The sequence below is a fragment of the Xenopus laevis genome, chromosome 2L, assembly GCF_017654675.1.
Source record: "Xenopus laevis strain J_2021 chromosome 2L, Xenopus_laevis_v10.1, whole genome shotgun sequence".
Classification (NCBI taxonomy): Eukaryota; Metazoa; Chordata; class Amphibia; order Anura; family Pipidae; genus Xenopus; species Xenopus laevis.
In genome coordinates, this window is record NC_054373.1 from 17,182,268 (window position 1) to 17,200,041 (window position 17,774).

A 17,774-nucleotide genomic window follows, 5' to 3' on the forward strand; every position below is an offset into this window, starting at 1 on the left:
AGGAATCCTAGATACTTTTATATTTAGCTTGTTTAATAAGGAATTATGGGGTGGGAATACAAATGCGGGAATTACTATAACTAATGCTCTTATCTAGACACAAGCCATGAGTAACCTGTTGCTGGCATAAGGTATTCTGAGCAATGTATTGCAGGTAGAGACTCAAATAGTGAAGTCAACTACAATATAATTATTGGAAGCAATTGTGCTGGCAATAGAATTATGGATAATACAAGGAAATAAATTATCATACATTGGTATGTCTATGCATAATTTTTTTTAGGGACACAGTTCCCCACATATAGTTAACTGGTACAGAATTATGTGTGGATATTAGTCTTTAATTGAATTAAAAGCATAAGCAATGTATATGGGCATTTTCTAAGTAGTAAAAGTCTACAGCCACCAATTAACTACTTTTAGGGCCCTCATATAGGACCAGACCTTCGAGCACATGATGCCACCTAAAACTGCATAACCTGATACCTAGAGTATGGTGTATGATAACATATGTGCCTCTTACTGCTGCTGAAAGCTCTACTGAGTATATAAAGTTTTAAAACTTATAGCGATCTATCATGTGCTGATTGTATATAAGAATATTTGTACCATAGAAATGTTTTTATCTAAATAAATGTATTTTAATAAAAAGAGATCAGTGTTTGTTAGCCGGATCCTGGAGTTAGATTTCTGGTACCAATCTGACACTTCCATAAAACAGAAGAAACCAACGAGTCCCGGTTTTCATTGATGCCCTTTTGGGGCCCCAGAACTTTCTGCTGCAGTTCTAGCAACTTCAGAGGTCAAAAGTTCTGAAACAAGGTACAGACCAGGGTCAAGCAAAGAGAAGTCAAAAACAGGCAGAGGTCAGGAAGGGCAGCGAATTTCATAGTCAAAAGGGCAGGCCAAAGTCAGGATCAAAATGCACGGAAAGGCTTGAGCAGGATCTGACAGAACCAGAAGCAGGCTTGGGCAAGGAATGATTGAATGAGCAGGTTTAAATAGGGAGATTTGGTGCCAAAATAACAGGAAACAGGAAGTAAGCACAAAATAGAGCATAACCCAAAACAAATATGGCTTCAAAACGCAAAACCATGCATGTAGAGACATCATTGCGCATGTGATGATGCAAATTCGGTCTTCGCGCATTTGCACTAGCGCGGGAAGAACGTGCCTGCTGGCCAGAGTGCAGGGTGGTAAAAATGTGCAGCAGAACAGCAGGCGCCTTACAGTTATTATATACATTGCATAAAGTATGGGGGCTTCCACAACACTTAAAGGTACCTGGACAGTTCCAATGCCAGGCAGAACTAATTCATAGGAGCATCCTTTAGCACAATACTTGACGACCTAATAAGTGCTTAAGGTGAGCAAAATTTCAACTAAAACTTGTCATAAACAAGCTGCTGCTAACCCCCCCCCCCCCCACAGAGCAACATATGGGACCCTTGAGAGGCCATCCTCAATAGACTGCTGGCTGCGAATTTGAATTTGATATCAATCAGCAGGTTTAAAAATCCCATTGTGCAAGGTCAACTTTGCAGGTTAATGTGGTCTGTTCCTGAAAGGTCTCTTTTATCTCCCAATCTGATTATTGGCCTAGGGGTCAAACAATTGGATCATCTTGATTTGTCCCACAGTGTTGATGACTACTGGAGACAACATTTTTTGACTACCTCACCAAACAAGTCGATCTTACCATGTATGGTCAACTGTCCCCCCAACTGAAGGTGCAAACTAACAAAGCCTGTACTCTGGCTAGGGGTAACAATAGTATCTATTCAGGAAAACCCCCTTTGTGAGTGTTATTGCCCACCCCCCATTGGAAATGTACCAGACCGGCTCTAGGTCTACACATATGTGCAAAATGAAATGTTATTAAACATTGTTTCCCCCAACTGGATGTGATGGGTTCCCTTTCTCACATATGGCCAGTTACTCACTACTGAATGCTTCAATTAAAAGAATCAAAAGTCAATTAGATGAGCAATACTTTTACCAGTATAGCTGTTCTATTTATTCTGTGATATGTATTATTTGTTTTATTAGCACAGAGGGATGGAGGGATGTATATTTAACGAGGAGATGGAAAACACGAAACTTGAAGGAAAAATGATGTTTAGAGTTTTCTTGCAAAGAGAGTGAGAAATGTATTTCACAGCCCTGTTAGATGTTATTTCCCAACACATTAAATGACCACATGATATGCAATGCAACATAGCTAAGGCATAATATTCCGCTTACAGTATGTGAAATCTACCTAAATGAGGTTCCCACGATCCAGTTTTCTTCTTTCACCGTCTCCTGTGGTCCAGCAGGTTCAATTGCAGAGCAAAGGAAAGGTCAGCATAAATGTCTCATTAACGTCTGCAAATAAGCATTTTTAATGTCGAGTGTTATTACATTATAACATTCCAGATGCCATTTATTATAATCAGCTTGGTAACTAGGAGATTTGATATTTGCAGTATGCAAATAATACAGGGTGGTATTTCTACAGATGCATACAGTATGTGCAGAGATGGAATAAAGGGTAAGAACAGCAGTCTTGAAAAAAATTACAGATTTAAAGATTCTGTGCCCCTAGGCCCCCCCCCCCACCCACTAAAAACACCCTACTCCTCAATGCTCGCACCAACCCCCCCCTGCTTGCACCCATCCAGACGCTCGCATTTCTCTCCTGCTGGCTCTGCTGCTTCAGGTCAAGACCGATCCATTCCATTGGGGACTGGGTGGGAGTGAGATTCAAAATCCCTGCCCAGTCCTATGTAAAGATGCGGCCAACTGGTGGCATGCCACCCACCCAAACTTCCCCCCCCCAGGCCCAGGTCTTTGTGGTGTGCCCATAAATCCAGTCATGGTGCCGTTCTTATTTCTCACTATGGTGTTACATGGGGGCTATAGAGTGATCCAGAGTTAGCATTTTTGCAATTATGGATCCCAGAATCCGTCACTAGATTTACACAAATTCTCAATCACTTCAAAATCCTCTAGCCCTAGGGGCCAGATTCAATTCCACTCCAGAAACACATATCTCCTAATTTCATTTTAAATTTCCCCATAGACTTCTACTGAGTTCTCATGAGATAAAACATGCAATAAGTTTTCGTTTGATATTATCCTTTAAATATTACATAACAGAAATGATATTTGAAGAAATTCTACTCTACTTTGCCCAAGAGTCCTGCTCAGTGATAAAAATTGTAAGCACATGTCCAGATGTCATTTGGAATGATAAAAAATAAAGGGTTTTGTGCAGCATGCTTTCACCCTAGAGGGGTTTTAAAACCATCGGATCTAGGAGCAAATGAAGCATCGAAAAATGTGCAAGGCATCCCTTCCTAATGGCACTTCCAGTTCCAGAATTGAATCTGCCTTGAGTATATGCCTGAGAGCAATAAATACTCTTTCTGACTTGCATGTGATGCTAGTGATGCAGATTTGAGTTCCTGTCTTTTTTTAAACATTGAGAAAAAGAACTGATACACGGCATTATATGAACATACAGTAGTTGTTTCTGCACATTTAGGGATACAGTGATTGCACATATACGTTCTGTTCCTGTTTTTATTACATCTGCATCTGATTTTATGGATTTGTTGCCACTTAAATAAGTGCAGGTATGGGATCCATGGTTTGTAAACCCATTATCCAGAAGCTTAGAATTATGGGATGGTATTTTTTCCATAGACTCCATTTTATCCAAAAAAAGTATTTCCTTTTTCTGTGTAATAATAAAACAGTAGCTTGTACTTGATCCCAACTAAGATATAATTAATCCTTATTGGAGGCAAAATCAGCCTATTGGGTTTATTTCATGATTTTCTAGTAGACATAAGGTATGAAGATCCAAATTATGGGAAAATCCATTATACGGAAAACCCCAGGTCCCGAGCATTCTGGATTATAGGTTCCCTACCTGTACTGACAAAAAATGATGCTATATTAGGTTTTCAGTTTACCGCACCAACCCAGAGGTACAGTACATCAAAGTATCCACAAGTCTAGAGATAAACCCTCCTAGAGCTTCTATACTTTCATTTTGTTCTGGCCCAGCACATGCTCACTCTGCTTTGGGTTGCTGTTAGCTGAGTAATATATTGAGAAGAAAGTGAGTTCTTCCATGTAAAATGTAAATATTTACAGCTGACATGAAATCCATTCGAAATGAATACTTAACTGTCAAGCCCAACAGGAGCTCTTTCTTTGCTTCTTTACAGCCTTAGAACCTTTAGTACAGCCCAAAACACACTGAACATGTGGGGGTTTATTTATCAAAGTGCAAATTTATCTCAATATTTTCTGCTACAAACTCTGATCAAATTCACTCTCATTTTTATGCTTATTTATTATTATATTTTCCTGCTTTGCGTGAAAAAAATCACGATTTTTTCAGATTTTTCATATGATGTTTTTCGGAATTTTCACCCTGGGTATTGCACAAAACCCAGTGCACATCAAAATATCATGGGACTTCTCCCATTGACTTAAATGCAACCTTACCAGGTCTGAGATGCTGGATTTTCAGATTTGAACTTTTCCATCCTCTGGGTATAATAAATTCTTAAATTCGTGATTTTTTAAAAGTCCAATTTTATTAAAAAAATCACAAATTTTTCGTGATTTTTATATTCAGAGTAAATAACCCCCTAAAAATTAAGGGCAATATTTTTTAACAGTGACTTTTTTGTAGAAAAATATATTCAAGTCTATGGGAAACTTTATTTCTCACTCCAACTGCATTCAAGTCAATGGGCGCTTTTGTCAAGTTTTTTCCCAATCCAAATGCATTGAAGTGAATGGGCATTTTTCATGCATTTTTTTCTCATGCGAATTCCTGTCGCAGTTTCTCAAAATAATTTGCCGTAGGCGAAATTGGAATTTTGGAATCCATGCATAGCAAAAACAATTCACAAATGAGATCAGAAATATGGAGAAAAATCAGAGATCAGAACCTTTAGGAAGGCATGGATCACAACTGACTAGGGTTATTATAACCCTAGGCCTGTGCAATATGTTTAATTCAATATCAGGCTTTAATTCCCCTTATAAGTTGGACTTTCTATACTGTTCATACATTTAATGCTTAGTATTGACCTAAACAGTGCTGCAGTCTTGGAGTATTTTACAAAATTTGTATAATTGTATTCTAGAATAGCATCCTATAGCAATTACTTCTGATTGGCCTATTAGAGTTAGACTGGCAAGAGCCAACCAACTGAATGCCAACTGAGAGCCAGGAACATCAGATACAATTCTTTAGATGGTATTTCCTATTCCCACAAACCAACAAAAAAGAGGATGAGTTTCATGCCAAGGGTGATTTTATTATTCTTGTCTTTTTCTTTAAGGAAAACCTTATACACAAAATGTGTCCTATATATTTCAACATTTTCTATTTATTTCTTTCCATATTTGTACAGCCATTCATGCTTAATTTCATTCATATACTGCATATAAAGGTTACCAAATCATATGGAAAATCATGGACATTTGTAACCAAAGCAAGTTGCTCGGCGGCACTGATTGCAAAATGATTGCATTTCAATTAAATGCAATTAGCGCAGCCCTTCTTGTTAGATAACCTCCGCTGACTCTTTGTTAAGGCAATTTAATTTAAAATAATGTTAATAAATCAGTAGTAGAACAGATACATACTGGCTTTCTATGTAACTGCCATTGTATGGATCTTCTGAAATGTCCTGAAATGTTAATCAGTATGAATAGGAGAGGACCTGAATAGAAAGGTGAGTAATAAAAAAAGCAACAACAATAAATGTGTAGCCTTACAGAGCATTTGTATTTTAGATGGGGTCAGTGACCCCCATTTGAAAGCTGGAAAGAGTCAGAAGAAGAAGGCAAATAATTCAAAAACTATTTTAAAAAATGAAGACCAATTAAAAAATTGCTTAGAATTAGCCCTTCTATAACATACTAAAAATTAACTTAAAGGTGAACCACCAGTTTAATGGCTGCCTTCATTGCTATACAGCAGCTTATTTATATAATTGTAGCTCTATAGTAAACTGCTTTCTAATTTATCAGTTATAGCTACTTTCCTTTGTGGGCTCATACCACAGATGAGCTCTCTTTCTCAGGGGCAAGCCCTAGCAGCGAGGTGGAGGCAGGGTGTAGTGTAACTGTAACTAGGTGCGATAGCACAATGATGGGCGCCAGTAGTTCTTTAACGGTTGAACATAGAACTGTATTTATTAAAGAATAGCACATAGATCATTCAGCACATTGATCCACAATGGAGCATAGAATAACACAGCAGCATAAAGGAAGCATATACTCACAGCACATATAGGCTGAATCCCTACAGGCTAGGGAATATACAGCAGAGAGTAAGTTGGCAGCATGTGAGAGGTATTGCCCAGTTTTCCAGTGGCAGCTAGGGGAATTTCTATCATCCCTAATCTCAACACTTTAGACCTTACTCCAGGTCAGTAATACCCTGGGATCTTAATCCCTCTAATCTCCTCGGCGGAGCCTTGAGCTGCTCAACTATATAACTACTCTATCACTCCTAGAGTGATCTATAATTGAGTATAGCTGTCTAATTACTAGGGCCAAGGTGCCTAGGGTCGACACTACCCATTCCCCTTAAACAGTGAAGAGAACGGGGGAATGTGGGGAGAGCAGTGACATGTAGGAAGTGCTGAATGGAAAGTGAAAGTAATTGTCTGCCCCGCCTCTATGCCACTGGCATAGAGGAGTGGCAGACAATATTTGATTGACAGCTGAGAATTTTAAATGAGCTTACAACAGCTGTGAATGTTTTAATAAAAAATAGAAATTGGATTTCATGTTTAATTTGAAAAGGACTTTTATTATACAGATTTTTGTCTGGTCACCTGTTTAAATGCAGACTATGTACGTTTAGGAGAGGCCTATTTGTCAAAATTCGAAATTTGTGACGTTTTAGAGGTGTTTCCTACTTAGATAAACTCACATTTAAAATAAAAACTCGATTGTATAAAAATTGAATAAAATCATGGAAAGAAACTCGAATACCTCAAATTCACTAGTTTACAAGCTCAAAAACTATTTGAAAAAATCTAATTAAAAAAAACCCCACAGATTTTGCCTAGGACAAATCCTTTTGACTTCTACATAAACTTTTAAATTTGAGTTTTTCTAATGTTTTTCTGCTTAATAAATCCCTAATATTCCAATTTTTTTAAACTGTAATTCAAATTTGTGCATTTTAGCTTAAAAAAGGGGCGAATTGTGGCAAAACGTCAACTTCAAATATTGAGAAATCACCCCCTTAAACTTGGGACCAATTCTGAACCACATGCAATCTTACAAAATATCCCTTAATTAGATTTTTAGATCTGGCTTCCCCACACTTTTCACCTCTTCTCCATCCTCCACCCTAGGTTTTTTTTTCCTTTCTTCCCCCATTCTCTTGCTCCTTATTTCTTCACTGGTCGCTAAGCCCCTGTCATACATCTCCTCCAACAGATATTGTGTAAGATTCAAATGTTTGCACTATTGCATTATTAAACTCTGTATTTCTGTTTATTTATTACATATAAACAAATGATAAATCCAATAGTAATTCAAATCTTGCTCAGATCGCACTATACCCTAAAGCGTTATAGTTGAGTTGTTGATTTAACTTTTGTTTTACTTTTCTGTAGTGAGTCCAGGTTACTGCAAGTTCACTTTCAACTATAAATTGCTCCACTTTAGTATTAACTTGAGTGCAGCTGAACCATGACCAAGAAAGCTAAAAATCTATCTGTGAATGTTGTCATGAAAGGTTTATGAGGATTTCACTTTCAATGAGTTTTTTCTTTTTAAATGAATAATCTGAATGATTCAGCAGATCTGAATGCGGTATCCAATGTTAGCACTTGCCTGAACTGAGATGCATTACTGTGCTGGAGAAAACCATCAATATTGGCACGCCAAAACATTTAGACTATTGTAATGCAGTGTAATCACCCATACTGAAATGAAGAGTCTTAAATGGACAATGTCCCCCCTTTTTATCAGTAATGTGCGAGACATTGTGTTGTTAATGCTCCGAGTACTTCAAAATACTTTTTGAGAATCCAGAATGAAAACAAAGCAGCTGTCACCATCAGGGGTACCTTGAGGTACAGGTGAGAATCCTATTAGGCAACCCGTGGCAGTAAGAGGCCGATACAGATGGATAGGTCCATTTATGGGACCATGTTGTATAGGGAAATGGGTGGTGTTTAGCTTAGGCATGTTTGGGTGTAATAGGGAGTAGCCTGGGTGGATTGGAGACTTGATGAAGCATTCTCTAAAACTGGATCTCCATGGTACTTAGTTGGCAGAACCCAGAGGAAGAGGCAGATGAACGAGGAGGCTGATTTCCCTGGCCCTAGTCTATATAAACAGGGTTAGATGAACTGTTGATGAGCAAAGTGAAAACTACAGCTATTAGTGAGTTTTTGATGTAGCTGAACTGCTAATGATTGTCTACCCTATGAGTGAAGAATTTTCTACTCCTACAACAAACAAATGGGTTCAAGAAGCAATATAGGCGTAGTGCGTACAAAGCAGTTTCCAGACACATTTGTTTCCACAATAGTGTGGTTTTTTTATTTACATTATGTTAGTGTTTGATTGGCTCTGGGGGACCTATTTGTGCAAATCATTGTGTTAAACCCTGGAAGTGACTGTAGCTCCAAGGTTTTCCAGTTTCCCATCAAAAAGTGCTTAAATTCAGTAATCATAATTCCCACTTCCAAATCCAGCATCCAAGTTTGGGATTTTTTTCCTCTGGTTCCCTGAACAGACATTAGGTGACAATAAGTACAGATGGAGTGGGGATTCTGTTAGAAAAGAAGCACCATGATACCTCAAAAGTTCAATTTACTAGAATGTATAATGCTCACAATAAACAGAACAATAGCCATACAACAGGGTGTTTATACACTCTATTTACACAATTTTTTGTCTGATTTTCAGCAGTTCTCCAGAAATTAACATTTATGTTTTCACACTCACTCTTTTCCTTTGCTCGTAAATATTTTTCTTTATTCCAGATCTGATTATCTGTCCTGTCAAAACAAACAGGAGAAACCCAGTGCCAAGAGATGCATAAGGCTGGGACTAGTGACAAAATAAACTTTGTGTAATAGTTCCACTTCTAATGTTTGAAAACTAGATGCTTTTATATCAAAGATGACAAAATACTGCACATCTATGCAAAACCAGATCTTTATAAATTCTAGATTTGGGAACAAATTGACAGCTTGTTTATCTGATCCAAGTCTCAATGCCAAAAGTCTTTTTTTTTTCACTTTTAAACTCTGAACCCTTTTGGTTTCTCTCTTTAACAAGCACTTAATTCTACTTTAAGTCCACAAACAGAAAAAAAAAAACCAACCAGCGCTAAACCTATTCCACATAAAACAAGGGTTACCGATGCTTCACTAGAGAACGACAGTGCAAGGTCATGTAAGGTTACTTTGACCCAAATATTCCATCTCTGCTCTTTCCTGGAAAATATGGGAAAACTAGAAATGGGTTACACACATACACAGGGTTATAATAATCACATCCATTGCCATCTAACATGGTAGCTGAAGCCTGATACCTCTTGAAGCACCCCAGTGGCATAATATTAGGTTGGTGGATTATATCAGGATTAGGAATGCACCGAATCCAGGATTCGGTTCGGGATTCGGCCAGGATTCGGCCTTTTTCAGCAGGATTCGGATTCGGCCAAATCCTTGTGCCTGGCCGAACCGAATCCGAATCCTAATTTGCATATGCAAATTAGGGGTGGTGAGGGAAATTGCGTGACTTTTTGTCACAAAAAAGGGAAGTAAAAAAAAATTCCCCTTCCCACCCCTAATTTGCATATGCAAATTACGGTTCGGATTCGGTTCGGTATTCGGCCGAATCCTTTGCGAAGGATTCGGGGGTTCGGCCGAATCCAAAATAGTGGATTCGGTGCATCCCTAATCAGGATACTAACTATCTCCTCTGGTGGAACATAAGGCTGTTGGACCTGACTTGCCTGATTAACTTGTCAGCACCTCAGCCTAGAAAGAAGCCCTTACACTTTTACATCTTCCTCTTTCAGTGTGTCCCATTGACCATGCCTCACTTGGACTGGTTTCATATCCCATTCCTCTTTGGGAAGATCCAAAAAAATGAACTAAATCACTTCCAGTCATCTGAAACTTACATTACTTGTGGGGCTATGCCAATTATCCTGCTATCTCTACTTCAAGGACAACACCCAACTGTCTCTCGTACTATATATGGCAGTGACCCCCAACATGTTGCTCACCAAGAACTCTGATGTTGCTCCCAGTGGCCTCAAAGCAGGTGCTCATTTTTGGATTTCTGACTTAGAGGCTTAAGACCATGAGTACTGTCAAACAGACCCAACTGTAGTCTGCCAGTAAATAAAAGGACTACCAAATAACCAATTAGAGCCTTTATTGGGCACCCCCTAGGAACTTTTTTTTTTTCAGGATTGTGTTGCTCCCCAACTTTTTTAATATTAAAATGTGTCTCACAGGTAAAAAGATAGTGGACCTCTGATCTATGGTATACATAAGATGAGACATCTTATGCAGTTAAGGCAGTGCAAAGTAAAAACTTTAGTAAAGATGACTACTCATATAGATTGTTTTCGACTGAATTACCAGTGTATAATGCATTACAAATTCCATAGTCCTGGAATCAGATGTAAGTGTTCATATTTAAAATCTAGATAGCAGATAAACCCCATTGTGCTCGTTTTTTCCTGTAGTTGAAGTAGAAGCAGATGGACACATACTCCTCATGTGATGGGATGTTTTGCCTCTAGGGCAAGTGACTGTACTGGTGCAATTAGAGTGTGCGTATGTCTGTAATTATATCAAACATGAACTGATTATTAGCCCATGGAACAAATAATTGGATCAATCAATTCTTAGGGCCCTTGGGTAACTAGCTTAAGGTTTTCTGCACCAAACAACTGGATAACTGCAAACCTATATGTGTATATGAGACTTTTCTATATTGCTGTCATCAATTTACTTTCATACTTGTAGCTTAGTCATCAGTTCACTGTGAGGTTATAGAAAGTTGAAATGTATTCCCAGAGAAATAATACTAAATCATATGCTATATATATAGGAATGTATACACAATAACACCTTCCATTCCTACTCCATTACCAACAAAAGGTATGGTAAGTTGAAGAAGGTGCTTCCTTTCAAAGGATTACTACATCTAGATGTGAAGCAGCAGATATTTATATGTACAAATCTATTATTAGAAATGCTAATAATCCTAGAAGTCTGCAGGTATAATAGGAGAGACTCAGGTTGTGATCATGATGTCCAGCCAGGTCTTCTGAAATGCTTTTTTGTTTATCCTATTCCAATTTTTTAAAATTATAGATGTTTTGATATGTGGATATTATCCACCACATGGGCTTTTCACCTGTGCCAGTCAATATTTCTTGGCTATCAATAAAGGCTTTTCACTGAGACCCAGGGCATAACCTTATTCAATAGATCTTGCATATAATGTTAAGGTTGTCCCCTTGACTCATTTTGTTCTTTTTGTAATAGTGTTGTACAGGAGGTTGATGCCTTCCTGCTGTGAATACATTTAGGGGCCGATTCTCTAACTTCGAGTGAAGGATTCGAAGTTAAAAAACTTCGAATTTCAAAGTTTTTTTTGGGCTACTTCGACCATCGAATGGGCTACTTCGACCTTCGACTACGACTACGACTTCGAATCAAAGGATTCGAAGTAAAAATCGTTCGACTATTCGACCATTCGATAGTCGAAGTACTGTCTCTTGAAAAAATACTTCGACCCCCTAGTTCGCCATCTAAAAGCTACCGAAGTCAATGTTAGCCTATGGGGAAGGTCCCCATAGGCTTGGCTAACTTTTTTTGATCGAAGGATATTCCTTCGATCCTTGGATTTAAATCCTTCGAATCGTTCGATTCGAAGGATTTAATCGTTCGATCGAAGGAATAATCCTTCGATCGTTCGATCGAACTATCTGCGCTAAATCCTTCGACTTCGATATTCGAAGTCGAAGGATTTCAATTCCTAGTCAAATCTCGAGGGTTAATTAACCCTCGATATTCGACCCTTAGTGAATCGGCCCCTCAATATGCATTTCGTATGCTTTGAAAAGGTGGAGATGGAGATGCAAAGTTCCCTTTGATGACCACGACCATCCCATGAACCTGCAGTTAGACATGTCTGGGCACTACTCCTTACTCCACAAGATAGTGTTATTGTGCAGTCCCTGGATCAAATAATAGTTGTGTAATGTTCTTAGTATTGCCCAGATTGATTGGTTCATGGAATGAATTTGAACAGAGGGAGAAAGTGATTCATTATAGAAGGCTCTACATTGTATCTGCTGGTTAATCCATTGTTCCTGTAGCATTAAAAATATTAGTTATGATATATTAGTACGGTTGCTTCTTGAAACCCCAGCCTTTCTGAATGGACAACCAGGAGCTGAAATAGTCAACTCCTGACAATACCCAGGTGTGTAATACTGAAAGAATGTTGTTTAACTAGACCTCAGGGTAAAACAGAAAACCTCAACTGGCACAAAGTGTAGACAGCAGCCTCCACAAACCGTTGCACAGCCCATTGCTCTTGCCCCAGCCTCTGTGTCAGTGGGACATTAGCCCTTCCTTTATACGTTTTATATATTGACATGAACATTGTGTATTCAAGTGAAGTCATAACTTGCCTCATATGAATACTGATTTATATACAGAACAAGATTGAAGTTGTTAACTTCTGTGTTATCAGCCAAAAATGTTCTGTGTATCCAAAAATCCTTCACTAAGAAAAATTAGCCCACTGGATTATCATTTATAATGCTAAATGCTTGTTTACTAGTGTTGATGAAAACTTTCCGCAGGGAGCTCTAATGTATATTATGTTATTCCAAGCACCCGTGCCATATCCGTACTCAGGCTGGTGTTTTTAAAATATCTTCTATATTACTGAACTCTTACTGAATTCTAAAGAGAAATTTCTCAGAAAGCATCTCTGGAACCCTTTTGGGACAAAACTATTTATGCTAGATGTAGCTGCCTTTAATATGACCAAGATGTAGAGAATTGCATAAAAAATTGTTAAAATAGTTAAATATATAATATGCAACAAATATGTAGATGTCTTTAGTTGATTTCAGCCCTCTAAATAAGGCCTAGTCTTCTTTGATATAATATGCATTTTCCCGCATGGGACCTGTTATCCAGAATCCTCGGGACCTGAGGGTTCCAGGATAACAGATCTTTCCATAATTTTCAGACCCATAATCTTCAGACCCTAAGGGGCAAATTTATCAAAGGTCGAGGTGAATTTTTCAATGAATTTTTTTTTAATTTTGAGCTATTTTTTGTGTAGTTGAATTTGAAAAAAATTCTAATATCGAAATTTATCAAGTACTGTCTAAGGATGGGCGAATTTTTTCACCTTGTTTCGACAAAAAATGACTCCCATAGACTTGTATGGCATTGTGCGTCAAAATAAAAAGACGCGCGCCTATAGACTTTAATGGACGTCGGCGTCATTTTGTCGAATTTTTGACGAAACGGGCCAAATTCGCCCATCCCTAGTACTGTCTCTTTAAAAATTCAACTTTGACCATTCACCATCTAAAACCTGACGAATTGCTGTTTTAGCCTATGGGGGACCTCCTAGAACCTATTTGGAGTCAATTGGTGGACTTTGAAAAATCAAAGTTTTTTTAATCAAATGCACTATTCCTTCAATTCAATTCGATCTTAAACAAACCTTTTCGACCAAAAAAAAAACTTTGTCTTAATTTTGGTTGGTCTTTTTGAATTCGAATTTCGAAGTTATTTTAATTCGACACTTGATAAATATGCCCCTAAGTCTACTAGAAAATCATGTAAACATTAAATAAACCCAATAGGCTGGTTTTGCATCCAATAAGAATTTATTGGATCAAGTACATGGTATTGTTTTATTATAACAGAGAAAAAGGAAATCATTTTTAAAAATTTGGATTATTTGGATAAAATGAAGTCTATGGGAAATAGCCTTTCTTTAATTCAGAGCTTTTTTTGGATAAAGGGTTTCCGGATAACGGGTCCTATAACTGTACTATACATGCTATTTCTGTAAACTGTTTCTGTTATCTCTGTTATAAATGATTACATTACAAGGCAAAAATGTTTCTTGTTTTAACATTTTTTTTAATGTTTACACATTTTCAAATTTATAAGAAACCTTTCATATCATTAACCGATTGTGACTGAGCTGGGGAAAATCATAAAACACTGAGAGAAAAAAAAGAATTTATGGAAAAATGTAGTAGCATGGCCAGGAAACTAACAAATTGTTTTCAGACTTGCCTCCGGTTAGACTGTATCTTCTGTATATGGAATGAGACGAGTCAGATTCCTAAATCCTGAAATGTTTTACCTTTAAATCCTATCAAAGGAAACAGTGGAAACGGTGTAACTTACGCATTATTTTCCATTTATTATAAGGAGGCCTAGTTGTTCTTTTATTTTTATTTTGGCTTTGGCTGAATCCTTCCTTAAAAGTTTCAGAAAATACACAATGACCGTATGGAACGCTTGACTTGTAATCATTCTAGAGTAGTCTTTCAGTCTTGTTAGTGTTTTCTGTTTATTATAAATATTTAACAGGTAACTGTTAAACCCAGTATTATTGGGGTGAAATGCATTACACATAGATGTCCTACATGGATGGTTGAGAAGGAAGAAATCACCGGCACAACAGGTTATTTCCAGCAGGGAAACCCTTGCTCGTTTATTTTGCGGATGCAACGTTTCGGGGCGTAACCCCTTTGTCAAGCTTGACAAAGGGGTTACGCCCCGAAACGTTGCATCCGCAAAATAAACGAGCAAGGGTTTCCCTGCTGGAAATAACCTGTTGTGCCGGTGATTTCTTCCTTCTCGATTGCTGTGGAGGTTGCCAACACCACCTTCATCGAGCACCAGGTGTCACGGAACTTGGACGGCCAGGGTGTGCGAGGTGACTCCCTTCTTCTTCCTACATGGATGGTTTACACCTTGCAAATCTGTTTAACTGAGAGAGATCAATGGGATCACCCCACTTTTAGCATTCCTTGGGATCTGGAGTGGAGGTAGCAAGGCTAATGAATACGTTCATACAATATCTGGGATCCCAACTAAGGTATTATGCCGTTGACCATGTATTCCCTTCCACATTGCATTTACATGTATTACTAAGAGCAAATAACACTCATATCCCTTAAGGCAATTATAGGGAGAAGCCTCAAACTATCCGTGTGCTCCCTTTGTGAACTTCAGCGATGTTGTTTAAGAAACATGACTCCTCAACCAGATGTATCGTTCCTTCCAGATTTCCTTGGACTGATCACAAGGGCAGGGCCTGGGAAAACTTCCCTTATGGAGGGTATTCATTCAAACACAGCAAACTGTTCTAGAACATGGCGTTCCAGGAAAAGAAGAACTTCATAGTTAATTAAAGTTTGGATAATGGATGTTGTTGGATATATTGTATCTGGAGCAAGGGTACTGCCCTGAGCACTCTAGCCCTTACCACTTACTAAAGCTCTTGGGTCTAAAAAAGCAGAGGGACTTTGGTTATCAATCTCCTTGCCCCAATCTTTTTTAGGGTTTATAGTTCTTGACATTGCTCAGTCCTTCCTGCCTCCCATGCCAGATTGAGCATAGTTGCACCTATTGATGCAGAGGAACCCTGAAGCTAAACCAACAGGTCCAGACCAGATGATAAGGTGATAGGTTCTGGGTTCCCTAAGCACGCTTTGTCAATAGACTAGGGATGTGCCGAATCCAGGATTCGGTTCAGGATTCTGCCTTTTTCAGCAGGATTCAGATTTGGCCGAAACCTTCTGCCCGGCCGAATCGAATCCTAATTTGCATATGCAAATTAGAGGTGGGGAGGGAAATCATGTGGCTTTTTGTTACAAAACAAGGAAGTAAAAAATGTTTACCCCTTCTGACCCCTAATTTGCATAAGCAAATTAGGATTCGGATTCGGTTCGGTATTCGGCCAAATCTTTCACAAAGGATTCAGGGGTTCCAAATCCAAAATAGTGGATTCAGTGCATCCCTACAATAGACACAGTGAACTTGCACCTAAATATATGGAAATAACATCAGCATTAGCGTTTGTGATTTGCGATGAAGTGTAAGCACAATAGTGTTTATTTTGACAAATTGGTCGCATTTCTCAGGCACAAATTCCCCTGGCTTGCACAATGGTGCTGGAATTCTGGCAAAAATGAGCATTGTGGGGGGGGGGGAAACATTTTTGTCATGTTATAAATGAACATTTTTATGTACCTGTACTTGTGAATCAATCTTTCTTTGTTTGAGCGCTTTGGAAAAGTGTAAAGATTCCCAGCATGAAAGCCCCTTTCCTCCCTCCCAGGAGGATACCTTGGGGGAAATTTACTAAAAGGCGAAGTGACTAACGCTGGCGAAAATTCACCAGCGTGACATCATTCCGGAGCTTCATCGATTTACTATCGGGTGCTGGCGTAACTTCGCTAGCGAAGGAGATAGACTCTAGCCGTACCCTGGGCTTGTGTAGTGTAATGTATTTGCTGCAACATATGCGTCCATTTAACTTTAACTTCCCGCCGCATGCAAATTAGCCAACGCTAGCGCTACTTCATTTTGCTTACCGAATTAACACTAGCAAAACTTTGCCCTGGACGCAACTTCGCGTTTTAGGGAATTAAGCGTTGTCCTGGCGAATTTTCGCCTGGCGAAGTGTAGCGATGTGAGCGAAGCCGTCGCTGGCGAATTTCCGTAGGTTAGTGGATTTGCCCCTTATCTTTAAAATAAAAACATTGCCCCCTAAATCTAAATCTTACATCTGGACCCCTGTGGATGCCCATAGTGATCAGTATTTGTTGAAAAAGGGGCTTCACACGTCTCTATCTGATGAAATGAAACATTTCCCGTTATAATCTTAAGGAAATGATTAAAAGGCAGATATGGACATTATGTTCATTTCTGAGAAATCTTTGTCTGGGCACTACATGATGTGATTCTTACTAACAAGATAAAATATAGCAAATGCTTGTTATTGGCTTAGAGTGTGTTCTGACTGGAAAGCCATTAGCGCACCATGGGCTCAACTCTAATTTCCCCGTATTTTTCTCTCTGAGAAGGGTCTGTTTATGAAGCTGTACAGAAGGTAAGCAATTATTGTCAATGTGTACCTTAATGTGAATTCAAGTAGTCTGCATTGCAAAAGAAAAATACATATCTATACAACTGACTTGATATATTTTATGGAAAATAATGAGATGCGTTTGATAGAGGGAAGAGATTGCAGACTGCATGCCATATGGTATATCTCTCAACATCTGACCTATTAGCAACAATACTAATACTGTAACATGTCATCAGACTCTTCTATTTATACAATGTGTCTGCATTCCATCCCCGTTCCAGTTGCTGTGTGGCATTAATTAAGTGTGTTCTTTCTGAAATAGCTAGACATCTGAGATTACAAGCACTCTGTAGTATGAGAGGGATACTGGATAAGGATTTAGAACAAAAAGGAAAAGAAACTGAGCCAGATGCTCATTAGAAAAGATAAATATATTAAAGACAATGTCAAGATATTTTTTTAAAAAATGCTTCACTGTAACGTGAATGTTCCTTTGCCTGAGACCATTCAAGAAAAGTAAAAAGTACTAAATCCACATGCAAAGACTTTACAAAGGTTTATAAATAACAGACAGTATGAAAATGATAACACAAGTATGGGATCCCTTATCC